General features: G+C 36.8%; 8 non-coding genes across 8 annotated transcripts; 1 reads left to right on the top strand and 7 right to left on the bottom strand.

Moving 5' to 3' along the window:
• Nucleotides 1-663: 663 nt before the first annotated feature.
• Nucleotides 664-737, bottom strand: TRNAN-GUU (transfer RNA asparagine (anticodon GUU)). The gene has a single exon. It is a non-coding gene; the product is annotated as a tRNA-Asn (tRNA).
• Nucleotides 738-1831: 1094 nt separating this feature from the next.
• TRNAN-GUU (transfer RNA asparagine (anticodon GUU)) lies at nt 1832-1905 on the bottom strand. Its single transcript has one exon. It is a non-coding gene; the product is annotated as a tRNA-Asn (tRNA).
• A 1094-nt stretch (nt 1906-2999) lies between these two features.
• Nucleotides 3000-3073, bottom strand: TRNAN-GUU (transfer RNA asparagine (anticodon GUU)). Its single transcript has one exon. It is a non-coding gene; the product is annotated as a tRNA-Asn (tRNA).
• Nucleotides 3074-6500: 3427 nt separating this feature from the next.
• Nucleotides 6501-6574, bottom strand: TRNAN-GUU (transfer RNA asparagine (anticodon GUU)). The gene has a single exon. It is a non-coding gene; the product is annotated as a tRNA-Asn (tRNA).
• Nucleotides 6575-7661: 1087 nt separating this feature from the next.
• TRNAN-GUU (transfer RNA asparagine (anticodon GUU)) lies at nt 7662-7735 on the bottom strand. Its single transcript has one exon. It is a non-coding gene; the product is annotated as a tRNA-Asn (tRNA).
• Nucleotides 7736-9989: 2254 nt separating this feature from the next.
• Nucleotides 9990-10063, bottom strand: TRNAN-GUU (transfer RNA asparagine (anticodon GUU)). The gene has a single exon. It is a non-coding gene; the product is annotated as a tRNA-Asn (tRNA).
• A 2261-nt stretch (nt 10064-12324) lies between these two features.
• TRNAN-GUU (transfer RNA asparagine (anticodon GUU)) lies at nt 12325-12398 on the bottom strand. Its single transcript has one exon. It is a non-coding gene; the product is annotated as a tRNA-Asn (tRNA).
• A 1353-nt stretch (nt 12399-13751) lies between these two features.
• TRNAM-CAU (transfer RNA methionine (anticodon CAU)) lies at nt 13752-13823 on the top strand. Its single transcript has one exon. It is a non-coding gene; the product is annotated as a tRNA-Met (tRNA).
• Nucleotides 13824-13902: the final 79 nt, after the last annotated feature.

Here is a 13902-nt window from a genome sequence, read left to right on the forward strand (position 1 = left end):
AATGGTAATTGACAAAAACAAGCTACATTGTCACCAGAAGAGCAATGCAAAATGTACAATTGATATTTCAAAATCATCTTTCCAGCTTGAATTTCAATGATGCATTGGGGCAACGATTTTGTGAGAAACATCTTCACCCTTAAAGAAAGATTTTCTTAACTTCTTACCTGTGTGCTGATTAGATATCACCTGGTTTTCACATTAAACAGATTCCCACTTGAGAAAGCAGCAAGGATGCAGTGAGGTTTATGTTTCCTGGTGTCAACCTGTATTATTTCAGTGGACATTGTAATGAGGATGCATCTTGCTGCCTTTCCAATGAAGCAAGTTTTATTCAGTAATAGGTGAAAAACCATTCCTACAAAGGTGTTAATCAGAGACTTGGCTTTGTGGACACTTTTCAGAGAGCAAATGTGTTAGCATAAAAATAAAGCCATAAAATGGAGAGCTGATTAATCACTCAATTGGATTTCTCTGCCTGCATATTTTTTTTTCTCTGCAACCCCAATGCTAAATTGTGCTTCCTGTTTTTTATAAAATGACTTAATCAAATCTGACTCTGATTGCATCAGAGAAGGCCTGGTACCTTACACCATAAAAGGTGGTTTGAAATTTTGACTTGTCTACTTAAAGATCACCAAAATTTGATCACAAGGTCAATTACGTCCCCGGGTGGGATTGAACCACCAACCTTTCGGTTAACAGCCGAATGCGCTAACCGATTGCGCCACAGAGACAGCTTGCAAAAGCATGTACTGACAAAGGCTAAAAAGCATTCATCTAGAAAGTTTCCTAGAAAAAGGTTAAAAAGGCAATAATCTGGAGAGTTTTGCAAGATTTTTCTTCCATTGACCAACGAAGAAACACATTGGTACTTTCACATGATGAGTGAGTTCTTCAGGATCTCTGACACTAACATGAGCAGCAGAGTGGCGCAGCGGAAGCGTGCTGGGCCCATAACCCAGAGGTCGGTGGATCGAAACCATCCTTTGCTATGTGCACTTATTTTTTTGTTAATTAAATTCTTCCAAAACTGGAATTGATATTTTGACTCTTTTATTTTTACTTAAAGTACAATAACTTTTAACATTTTAATTTGTTTTAATAGTATATTGACAGCATTGTTTTCTTTCAGAAATCCACTTAATTTTCTTTACCCTATTACTGAAATGGTAATTGACAAAAACAAGCTACATTGTCACCAGAAGAGCAATGCAAAATGTACAATTGATATTTCAAAATCATCTTTCCATCTTGAATTTCAATGATGCATTGGGGCAACGATTTTGTGAGAAACATCTTCACCCTTAAAGAAAGATTTTCTTAACTTCTTACCTGTGTGCTGATTAGATATCACCTGGTTTTCACATTAAACAGATTCCCACATGAGAAAGCAGCAAGGATGCAGTGAGGTTTATGTTTCCTGGTGTCAACCTGTATTATTTCAGTGGACATTGTAATGAGGATGCATCTTGCTGCCTTTCCAATGAAGCAAGTTTTAATCAGTAATAGGTGAAAAACCATTCCTACAAAGGTGTTAATCAGAGACTTGGCTTTGTGGACACTTTTCAGAGAGCAAATGTGTTAGCATAAAAATAAAGCCATAAAATGGAGAGCTGATTAATCACTCAATTGGATTTCTCTGCCTGCATATTTTTTTTTCTCTGCAACCCCAATGCTAAATTGTGCTTCCTGTTTTTTATAAAATGACTTAATCAAATCTGACTCTGATTGCATCAGAGAAGGCCAGGTACCTTACACCATAAAAGGTGGTTTGAAATTTTGACTTGTCTACTTAAAGATCAGCAAAATTTGATAACAAGGTCAATTACGTCCCCGGGTGGGATTGAACCACCAACCTTTCGGTTAACAGCCGAATGCGCTAACCGATTGCGCCACAGAGACAGCTTGCAAAAGCATGTACTGACAAAGGCTAAAAAGCATTCATCTAGAAAGTTTCCTAGAAAAAGGTTAAAAAGGCAATAATCTGGAGAGTTTTGCAAGATTTTTCTTCCATTGACCAACGAAGAAACACATTGGTACTTTCACATTATGAGTGAGTTCTTCAGGATCTCTGACACTAACATGAGCAGCAGAGTGGCGCAGCGGAAGCGTGCTGGGCCCATAACCCCGAGGTCGGTGGATCGAAACCATCCTTTGCTATGTGCACTTATTTTTTTGTTAATTAAATTCTTCCAAAACTGGAATTGATATTTTGACTCTTTTATTTTTACTTAAAGTACAATAACTTTTAACATTTTAATTTGTTTTAATAGTATATTGACAGCATTGTTTTCTTTCAGAAATCCACTTAATTTTCTTTACCCTATTACTGAAATGGTAATTGACAAAAACAAGCTACATTGTCACCAGAAGAGCAATGCAAAATGTACAATTGATATTTCAAAATCATCTTTCCAGCTTGAATTTCAATGATGCATTGGGGCAACGATTTTGTGAGAAACATCTTCACCCTTAAAGAAAGATTTTCTTAACTTCTTACCTGTGTGCTGATTAGATATCACCTGGTTTTCACATTAAACAGATTCCCACTTGAGAAAGCAGCAAGGATGCAGTGAGGTTTATGTTTCCTGGTGTCAACCTGTATTATTTCAGTGGACATTGTAATGAGGATGCATCTTGCTGCCTTTCCAATGAAGCAAGTTTTAATCAGTAATAGGTGAAAAACCATTCCTACAAAGGTGTTAATCAGAGACTTGGCTTTGTGGACACTTTTCAGAGAGCAAATGTGTTAGCATAAAAATAAAGCCATAAAATGGAGAGCTGATTAATCACTCAATTGGATTTCTCTGCCTGCATATTTTTTTTTCTCTGCAACCCCAATGCTAAATTGTGCTTCCTGTTTTTTATAAAATGACTTAATCAAATCTGACTCTGATTGCATCAGAGAAGGCCAGGTACCTTACACCATAAAAGGTGGTTTGAAATTTTGACTTGTCTACTTAAAGATCACCAAAATTTGATCACAAGGTCAATTACGTCCCCGGGTGGGATTGAACCACCAACCTTTCGGTTAACAGCCGAATGCGCTAACCGATTGCGCCACAGAGACAGCTTGCAAAAGCATGTACTGACAAAGGCTAAAAAGCATTCATCTAGAAAGTTTCCTAGAAAAAGGTTAAAAAGGCAATAATCTGGAGAGTTTTGCAAGATTTTTCTTCCATTGACCAACGAAGAAACACATTGGTACTTTCACATGATGAGTGAGTTCTTCAGGATCTCTGACACTTACATGAGCAGCAGAGTGGCGCAGCGGAAGCGTGCTGGGCCCATAACCCAGAGGTCGGTGGATCGAAACCATCCTTTGCTATGTGCACTTATTTTTTTGTTAATTAAATTCTTCCAAAACTGGAATTGATATTTTGACTCTTTTATTTTTACTTAAAGTACAATAACTTTTAACATTTTAATTTGTTTTAATAGTATATTGACAGCATTGTTTTCTTTCAGAAATCCACTTAATTTTCTTTACCCTATTACTGAAATGGTAATTGACAAAAACAAGCTACATTGTCACCAGAAGAGCAATGCAAAATGTACAATTGATATTTCAAAATCATCTTTCCAGCTTGAATTTCAATGATGCATTGGGGCAACGATTTTGTGAGAAACATCTTCACCTTTAAAGAAAGATTTACTTAACTTCTTACCTGTGTGCTGATTAGATATCACCTGGTTTTCACATTAAACAGATTCCCACTTGAGAAAGCAGCAAGGATGCAGTGAGGTTTATGTTTCCTGGTGTCAACCTGTATTATTTCAGTGGACATTGTAATGAGGATGCATCTTGCTGACTTTCCAATGAAGCAAGTTTTAATCAGTAATAGGTGAAAAACCATTCCTACAAAGGTGTTAATCAGAGACTTGGCTTTGTGGACACTTTTCAGAGAGCAAATGTGTTAGCATAAAAATAAAGCCATAAAATGGAGAGCTGATTAATCACTCAATTGGATTTCTCTGCCTGCATATTTTTTTTTCTCTGCAACCCCATGCTAAATTGTGCTTCCTGTTTTTTATAAAATGACTTAATCAAATCTGACTCTGATTGCATCAGAGAAGGCCAGGTACCCTACACTATAAGAGGTGGTTTAAAATTTTGACTTGTCTACTTAAAGATCAGCAAAATTTGATCACAAGGTCAATTACGTCCCTGGGTGGTATTGAACCACCAGCCTTTCGGTTAACAGCCGCATGCGCTAACCGATTGCACCACAGAGACAACTTGCAAAAGCATGTACTAACAAAGGCTAAAAAGCATTCATCTAGAAAGTTTCCTAGAAAAAGGTTAAAAAGGCAATAATCTGGAGAGTTTTGCAAGATTTTTCTTACATTGACCAACGAAGAAACACATTGGTACTTTCACATGATGAGTGAGTACTTCAGGATCTCTGACACTTACATGAGCAGCAGAGTGGTGCAGCGGAAGCGTGCTGGGCCCATAACCCAGAGGTCGGTGGATCGAAACCATCCTCTGCTATGTGCACTTATTTTTTTGTTAATTAAATTCTTCCAAAACTGGAATTGATATTTTGACTCTTTTATTTTTACTTAAAGTACAATAACTTTTAACATTTTAATTTGTTTTAATAGTATATTGACAGCATTGTTTTCTTTCAGAAATCCACTTAATTTTCTTTACCCTATTACTGAAATGGTAATTGACAAAAACAAGCTACATTGTCACCAGAAGAGCAATGCAAAATGTACAATTGATATTTCAAAATCATCTTTCCAGCTTGAATTTCAATGATGCATTGGGGCAACGATTTTGTGAGAAACATCTTCACCCTTAAAGAAAGATTTTCTTAACTTCTTACCTGTGTGCTGATTAGATATCACCTGGTTTTCACATTAAACAGATTCCCACTTGAGAAAGCAGCAAGGATGCAGTGAGGTTTATGTTTCCTGGTGTCAACCTGTATTATTTCAGTGGACATTGTAATGAGGATGCATCTTGCTGCCTTTCCAATGAAGCAAGTTTTAATCAGTAATAGGTGAAAAACCATTCCTACAAAGGTGTTAATCAGAGACTTGGCTTTGTGGACACTTTTCAGAGAGCAAATGTGTTAGCATAAAAATAAAGCCATAAAATGGAGAGCTGATTAATCACTCAATTGGATTTCTCTGCCTGCATAATTTTTTTTCTCTGCAACCCCATGCTAAATTGTGCTTCCTGTTTTTTATAAAATGACTTAATCAAATCTGACTCTGATTGCATCAGAGAAGGCCAGGTACCCTACACTATAAGAGGTGGTTTGAAATTTTGACTTGTCTACTTAAAGATCAGCAAAATTTGATCACAAGGTCAATTACGTCCCTGGGTGATATTGAACAACCAGCCTTTCGGTTAACAGCCGCATGCGCTAACCGATTGCACCACAGAGACAACTTGCAAAAGCATGTACTAACAAAGGCTAAAAAGCATTCATCTAGAAAGTTTCCTAGAAAAAGGTTAAAAAGGCAATAATCTGGAGAGTTTTGCAAGATTTTTCTTCCATTGACCAACAAAGAAACACATTGGTACTTTCACATGATGAGTGAGTACTTCAGGATCTCTGACACTTACATGAGCAGCAGAGTGGTGCAGCGGAAGCGTGCTGGGCCCATAACCCAGAGGTCGGTGGATCGAAACCATCCTCTGCTATGTGCACTTATTATTTTGTTAATTAAATTCTTCCAAAACTGGAATTGATATTTTGACTCTTTTATTTTTACTTAAAGTACAATAACTTTTAACATTTTAATTTGTTTTAATAGTATATTGACAGCATTGTTTTCTTTCAGAAATCCACTTAATTTTCTTTACCCTATTACTGAAATGGTAATTGACAAAAACAAGCTACATTGTCACCAGAAGAGCAATGCAAAATGTACAATTGATATTTCAAAATCATCTTTCCATCTTGAATTTCAATGATGCATTGGGGCAACGATTTTGTGAGAAACATCTTCACCCTTAAAGAAAGATTTTCTTAACTTCTTACCTGTGTGCTGATTAGATATCACCTGGTTTTCACATTAAACAGATTCCCACTTGAGAAAGCAGCAAGGATGCAGTGAGGTTTATGTTTCCTGGTGTCAACCTGTATTATTTCAGTGGACATTGTAATGAGGATGCATCTTGCTGCCTTTCCAATGAAGCAAGTTTTAATCAGTAATAGGTGAAAAACCATTCCTACAAAGGTGTTATTCAGAGACTTGGCTTTGTGGACACTTTTCAGAGAGCAAATGTGTTAGCATAAAAATAAAGCCATAAAATGGAGAGCTGATTAATCACTCAATTGGATTTCTCTGCCTGCATAATTTTTTTTCTCTGCAACCCCATGCTAAATTGTGCTTCCTGTTTTTTATAAAATGACTTAATCAAATCTGACTCTGATTGCATCAGAGAAGGCCAGGTACCCTACACTATAAGAGGTGGTTTGTAATTTTGACTTGTCTACTTAAAGATCAGCAAAATTTGATCACAAGGTCAATTACGTCCCTGGGTGGTATTGAACCACCAGCCTTTCGGTTAACAGCCAAATGCGCTAACCGATTGCGCCACAGAGACAGCTTGCAAAAGCATGTACTGACAAAGGCTAAAAAGCATTCATCTAGAAAGTTTCCTAGAAAAAGGTTAAAAAGGCAATAATCTGGAGAGTTTTGCAAGATTTTTCTTCCATTGACCAACTAAGAAACACATTGGTACTTTCACATGATGAGTGAGTTCTTCAGGATCTCTGACACTTACATGAGCAGCAGAGTGGCGCAGCGGAAGCGTGCTGGGCCCATAACCCAGAGGTCGCTGGATCGAAACCATCCTTTGCTATGTGCACTTATTTTTTTGTTAATTAAATTCTTCCAAAACTGGAATTGATATTTTGACTCTTTTATTTTTACTTAAAGTACAATAACTTTTAACATTTTAATTTGTTTTAATAGTATATTGACAGCATTGTTTTCTTTCAGAAATCCACTTAATTTTCTTTACCCTATTACTGAAATGGTAATTGACAAAAACAAGCTACATTGTCACCAGAAGAGCAATGCAAAATGTACAATTGATATTTCAAAATCATCTTTCCAGCTTGAATTTCAATGATGCATTGGGGCAACGATTTTGTGAGAAACATCTTCACCCTTAAAGAAAGATTTTCTTAACTTCTTACCTGTGTGCTGATTAGATATCACCTGGTTTTCACATTAAACAGATTCCCACGTGAGAAAGCAGCAAGGATGCAGTGAGGTTTATGTTTCCTGGTGTCAACCTGTATTATTTCAGTGGACATTGTAATGAGGATGCATCTTGCTGCCTTTTCAATTAAGCAAGTTTTAATCAGTAATAGGTGAAAAACCATTCCTACAAAGGTGTTAATCAGAGACTTGGCTTTGTGGACACTTTTCAGAGAGCAAATGTGTTAGCATAAAAATAAAGCCATAAAATGGAGAGCTGATTAATCACTCAATTGGATTTCTCTGCCTGCATAATTTTTTTTCTCTGCAACCCCATGCTAAATTGTGCTTCCTGTTTTTTATAAAATGACTTAATCAAATCTGACTGCATCAGAGAAGGCCTGGTACCCTACACTATAAGAGGTGGTTTGAAATTTTGACTTGTCTACTTAAAGATCAGCAAAATTTGATCACAAGGTCAATTACGTCCCTGGGTGGTATTGAACCACCAGCCTTTCGGTTAACAGCCGAATGCGCTAACCGATTGCGCCACAAAGACAGCTTGCAAAAGCATGTACTGACAAAGGCTAAAAAGCATTCATCTAGAAAGTTTCCTAGAAAAAGGTTAAAAAGGCAATAATCTGGAGAGTTTTGCAAGATTTTTCTTCCATTGACCAACGAAGAAACACATTGGTACTTTCACATGATGAGTGAGTTCTTCAGGATCTCTGACACTTACATGAGCAGCAGAATGGCGCAGCGGAAGCGTGCTGGGCCCATAACCCAGAGGTCGGTGGATCGAAACCATCCTTTGCTATGTGCACTTATTTTTTTGTTAATTAAATTCTTCCAAAACTGGAATTGATATTTTGACACTTTTATTTTTACTTAAAGTACAATAACTTTTAACATTTTAATTTGTTTTAATAGTATATTGACAGCATTGTTTTCTTTCAGAAATCCACTTAATTTTCTTTACCCTATTACTGAAATGGTAATTGACAAAAACAAGCTACATTGTCACCAGAAGAGCAATGCAAAATGTACAATTGATATTTCAAAATCATCTTTCCATCTTGAATTTCAATGATGCATTGGGGCAACGATTTTGTGAGAAACATCTTCACCCTTAAAGAAAGATTTTCTTAACTTCTTACCTGTGTGCTGATTAGATATCACCTGGTTTTCACATTAAACAGATTCCCACTTGAGAAAGCAGCAAGGATGCAGTGAGGTTTATGTTTCCTGGTGTCAACCTGTATTATTTCAGTGGACATTGTAATGAGGATGCATCTTGCTGCCTTTCCAATGAAGCAAGTTTTAATCAGTAATAGGTGAAAAACCATTCCTACAAAGGTGTTAATCAGAGACTTGGCTTTGTGGACACTTTTCAGAGAGCAAATGTGTTAGCATAAAAATAAAGCCATAAAATGGAGAGCTGATTAATCACTCAATTGGATTTCTCTGCCTGCATAATTTTTTTTCTCTGCAACCCCATGCTAAATTGTGCTTCCTGTTTTTTATAAAATGACTTAATCAAATCTGACTCTGATTGCATCAGAGAAGGCCTGGTACCCTACACTATAAGAGGTGGTTTGTAATTTTGACTTGTCTACTTAAAGATCAGCAAAATTTGATCACAAGGTCAATTACATCCCTGGGTGGTATTGAACCACCAGCCTTTCGGTTAACAGCCAAATGCGCTAACCGATTGCGCCACAGAGACAGCTTGCAAAAGCATGTACTGACAAAGGCTAAAAAGCATTCATCTAGAAAGTTTCCTAGAAAAAGGTTAAAAAGGCAATAATCTGGAGAGTTTTGCAAGATTTTTCTTCCATTGACCAACGAAGAAACACATTGGTACTTTCACATGATGAGTGAGTTCTTCAGGATCTCTGACACTTACATGAGCAGCAGAGTGGCGCAGCGGAAGCGTGCTGGGCCCATAACCCAGAGGTCGGTGGATCGAAACCATCCTTTGCTATGTGCACTTATTTTTTTGTTAATTAAATTCTTCCAAAACTGGAATTGATATTTTGACTCTTTTATTTTTACTTAAAGTACAATAACTTTTAACATTTTAATTTGTTTTAATAGTATATTGACAGCATTGTTTTCTTTCAGAAATCCACTTAATTTTCTTTACCCTATTACTGAAATGGTAATTGACAAAAACAAGCTACATTGTCACCAGAAGAGCAATGCAAAATGTACAATTGATATTTCAAAATCATCTTTCCAGCTTGAATTTCAATGATGCATTGGGGCAACGATTTTGTGAGAAACATCTTCACCCTTAAAGAAAGATTTTCTTAACTTCTTACCTGTGTGCTGATTAGATATCACCTGGTTTTCACATTAAACAGATTCCCACGTGAGAAAGCAGCAAGGATGCAGTGAGGTTTATGTTTCCTGGTGTCAACCTGTATTATTTCAGTGGACATTGTAATGAGGATGCATCTTGCTGCCTTTTCAATTAAGCAAGTTTTAATCAGTAATAGGTGAAAAACCATTCCTACAAAGGTGTTAATCAGAGACTTGGCTTTGTGGACACTTTTCAGAGAGCAAATGTGTTAGCATAAAAATAAAGCCATAAAATGGAGAGCTGATTAATCACTCAATTGGATTTCTCTGCCTGCATAATTTTTTTTCTCTGCAACCCCATGCTAAATTGTGCTTCCTGTTTTTTATAAAATGACTTAATCAAATCTGACTGCATCAGAGAAGGCCTGGTACCCTACACTATGAGAGGTGGTTTGAAATTTTGACTTGTCTACTTAAAGATCAGCAAAATTTGATCACAAGGTCAATTACGTCCCTGGGTGGTATTGAACCACCAGCCTTTCGGTTAACAGCCGAATGCGCTAACCGATTGCGCCACAAAGACAGCTTGCAAAAGCATGTACTGACAAAGGCTAAAAAGCATTCATCTAGAAAGTTTCCTAGAAAAAGGTTAAAAAGGCAATAATCTGGAGAGTTTTGCAAGATTTTTCTTCCATTGACCAACGAAGAAACACATTGGTACTTTCACATGATGAGTGAGTTCTTAAGGATCTCTGACACTTACATGAGCAGCAGAGTGGCGCAGCGGAAGCGTGCTGGGCCCATAACCCAGAGGTCGGTGGATCGAAACCATCCTTTGCTATGTGCACTTATTTTTTTGTTAATTAAATTCTTCCAAAACTGGAATTGATATTTTGACTCTTTTATTTTTACTTAAAGTACAATAACTTTTAACATTTTAATTTGTTTTAATAGTATATTGACAGCATTGTTTTCTTTCAGAAATCCACTTAATTTTCTTTACCCTATTACTGAAATGGTAATTGACAAAAACAAGCTACATTGTCACCAGAAGAGCAATGCAAAATGTACAATTGATATTTCAAAATCATCTTTCCATCTTGAACTTCAATGATGCATTGGGGCAACGATTTTGTGAGAAACATCTTCACCCTTAAAGAAAGATTTTCTTAACTTCTTACCTGTGTGCTGATTAGATATCACCTGGTTTTCACATTAAACAGATTCCCACTTGAGAAAGCAGCAAGGATGCAGTGAGGTTTATGTTTCCTGGTGTCAACCTGTATTATTTCAGTGGACATTGTAATGAGGATGCATCTTGCTGCCTTTCCAATGAAGCAAGTTTTAATCAGTAATAGGTGAAAAACCATTCCTACAAAGGTGTTAATCAGAGACTTGGCTTTGTGGACACTTTTCAGAGAGCAAATGTGTTAGCATAAAAATAAAGCCATAAAATGGAGAGCTGATTAATCACTCAATTGGATTTCTCTGCCTGCATAATTTTTTTTCTCTGCAACCCCATGCTAAATTGTGCTTCCTGTTTTTTATAAAATGACTTAATCAAATCTGACTCTGATTGCATCAGAGAAGGCCTGGTACCCTACACTATAAGAGGTGGTTTGAAATTTTGACTTGTCTACTTAAAGATCAGCAAAATTTAATCACAAGGTCAATTACATCCCTGGGTGGTATTGAACCACCAGCCTTTCGGTTAACAGCCAAATGCGCTAACCGATTGCGCCACAGAGACAGCTTGCAAAAGCATGTACTGACAAAGGCTAAAAAGCATTCATCTAGAAAGTTTCCTAGAAAAAGGTTAAAAAGGCAATAATCTGGAGAGATTTGCAAGATTTTTCTTCCATTGACCAACGAAGAAACACATTGGTACTTTCACATGATGAGTGAGTTCTTCAGGATCTCTGACACTTACATGAGCAGCAGAGTGGTGCAGCGGAAGCGTGCTGGGCCCATAACCCAGAGGTCGGTGAATCGAAACCATCCTTTGCTATGTGCACTTATTTTTTTGTTAATTAAATTCTTCCAAAACTGGAATTGATATTTTGACTCTTTTATTTTTACTTAAAGTACAATAACTTTTAACATTTTAATTTGTTTTAATAGTATATTGACAGCATTGTTTTCTTTCAGAAATCCACTTAATTTTCTTTACCCTATTACTGAAATGGTAATTGACAAAAACAAGCTACATTGTCACCAGAAGAGCAATGCAAAATGTACAATTGATATTTCAAAATCATCTTTCCATCTTGAATTTCAATGATGCATTGGGGCAACGATTTTGTGAGAAACATCTTCACCCTTAAAGAAAGATTTTCTTAACTTCTTACCTGTGTGCTGATTAGATATCACCTGGTTTTCACATTAAACAGATTCCCACGTGAGAAAGAAGCAAGGATGCAGTGAGGTTTATGTTTCCTGGTGTCAACCTGTATTATTTCAGTGGACATTGTAATGAGGATGCATCTTGCTGCCTTTTCAATGAAGCAAGTTTTAATCAGTAATAGGTGAAAAACCATTCCTACAAAGGTGTTAATCAGAGACTTGGCTTTGTGGACACTTTTCAGAGAGCAAATGTGTTAGCATAAAAATAAAGCCATAAAATGGAGAGCTGATTAATCACTCAATTGGATTTCTCTGCCTGCATATTTTTTTTTCTCTGCAACCCCAATGCTAAATTGTGCTTCCTGTTTTTTATAAAATGACTTAATCAAATCTGACTCTGATTGCATCAGAGAAGGCCAGGTACCTTACACCATAAAAGGTGGTTTGAAATTTTGACTTGTCTACTTAAAGATCACCAAAATTTGATCACAAGGTCAATTACGTCCCCGGGTGGGATTGAACCACCAACCTTTCGGTTAACAGCCGAATGCGCTAACCGATTGCGCCACAGAGACAGCTTGCAAAAGCATGTACTGACAAAGGCTAAAAAGCATTCATCTAGAAAGTTTCCTAGAAAAAGGTTAAAAAGGCAATAATCTGGAGAGTTTTGCAAGATTTTTCTTCCATTGACCAACGAAGAAACACATTGGTACTTTCACATGATGAGTGAGTACTTCAGGATCTCTGACACTAACATGAGCAGCAGAGTGGCGCAGCGGAAGCGTGCTGGGCCCATAACCCAGAGGTCGGTGAATCGAAACCATCCTTTGCTATGTGCACTTATTTTTTTGTTAATTAAATTCTTCCAAAACTGGAATTGATATTTTGACTCTTTTATTTTTACTTAAAGTACAATAACTTTTAACATTTTAATTTGTTTTAATAGTATATTGACAGCATTGTTTTCTTTCAGAAATCCACTTAATTTTCTTTACCCTATTACTGAAATGGTAATTGACAAAAACAAGCTACATTGTCACCAGAAGAGCAATGCAAAATGTACAATTGATATTTCAAAATCATCTTTCCATCTTGAATTTCAATGATGCATTGGGGCAACGATTTTGTGAGAAACATCTTCACCCTTAAAGAAAGATTTTCTTAACTTCTTACCTGTGTGCTGATTAGATATCACCTGGTTTTCACATTAAACAGATTCCCACTTGAGAAAGCAGCAAGGATGCAGTGAGGTTTATGTTTCCTGGTGTCAACCTGTATTATTTCAGTGGACATTGTAATGAGGATGCATCTTGCTGCCTTTCCAATGAAGCAAGTTTTAATCAGTAATACGTGAAAAACCATTCCTACAAAGGTGTTAATCAGAGACTTGGCTTTGTGGACACTTTTCAGAGAGCAAATGTGTTAGCATAAAAATAAAGCCATAAAATGGAGAGCTGATTAATCACTCAATTGGATTTCTCTGCCTGCATAATTTTTTTTCTCTGCAACCCCATGCTAAATTGTGCTTCCTGTTTTTTATAAAATGACTTAATCAAATCTGACTCTGATTGCATCAGAGAAGGCCAGGTACCCTACACTATAAGAGGTGGTTTGAAATGTTTACTTGTCTACTTAAAGATCAGCAAAATTTGATCACAAGGTCAATTACATCCCTGGGTGGTATTGAACCACCAGCCTTTCGGTTAACAGCCGAATGCGCTAACCGATTGCACCACAGAGACAACTTGCAAAAGCATGTACTAACAAAGGCTAAAAAGCATTCATCTAGAAAGTTTCCTAGAAAAAGGTTAAAAAGGCAATAATCTGGAGAGTTTTGCAAGATTTTTCTTCCATTGACCAACGAAGAAACACATTGGTACTTTCACATGATGAGTGAGTACTTCAGGATCTCTGGCACTTACATGAGCAGCAGAGTGGCGCAGCGGAAGCGTGCTGGGCCCATAACCCAGAGGTCGGTGGATCGAAACCATCCTCTGCTATGTGCACTTATTTTTTTGTTAATTAAATTCTTCCAAAACTGGAATTGATATTTTGACTCTTTTATTTTTACTTAAAGTA

This window comes from Pseudophryne corroboree, chromosome 4 (genome assembly GCF_028390025.1).
Source record: "Pseudophryne corroboree isolate aPseCor3 chromosome 4, aPseCor3.hap2, whole genome shotgun sequence".
NCBI classification, from domain to species: domain Eukaryota; kingdom Metazoa; phylum Chordata; class Amphibia; order Anura; family Myobatrachidae; genus Pseudophryne; species Pseudophryne corroboree.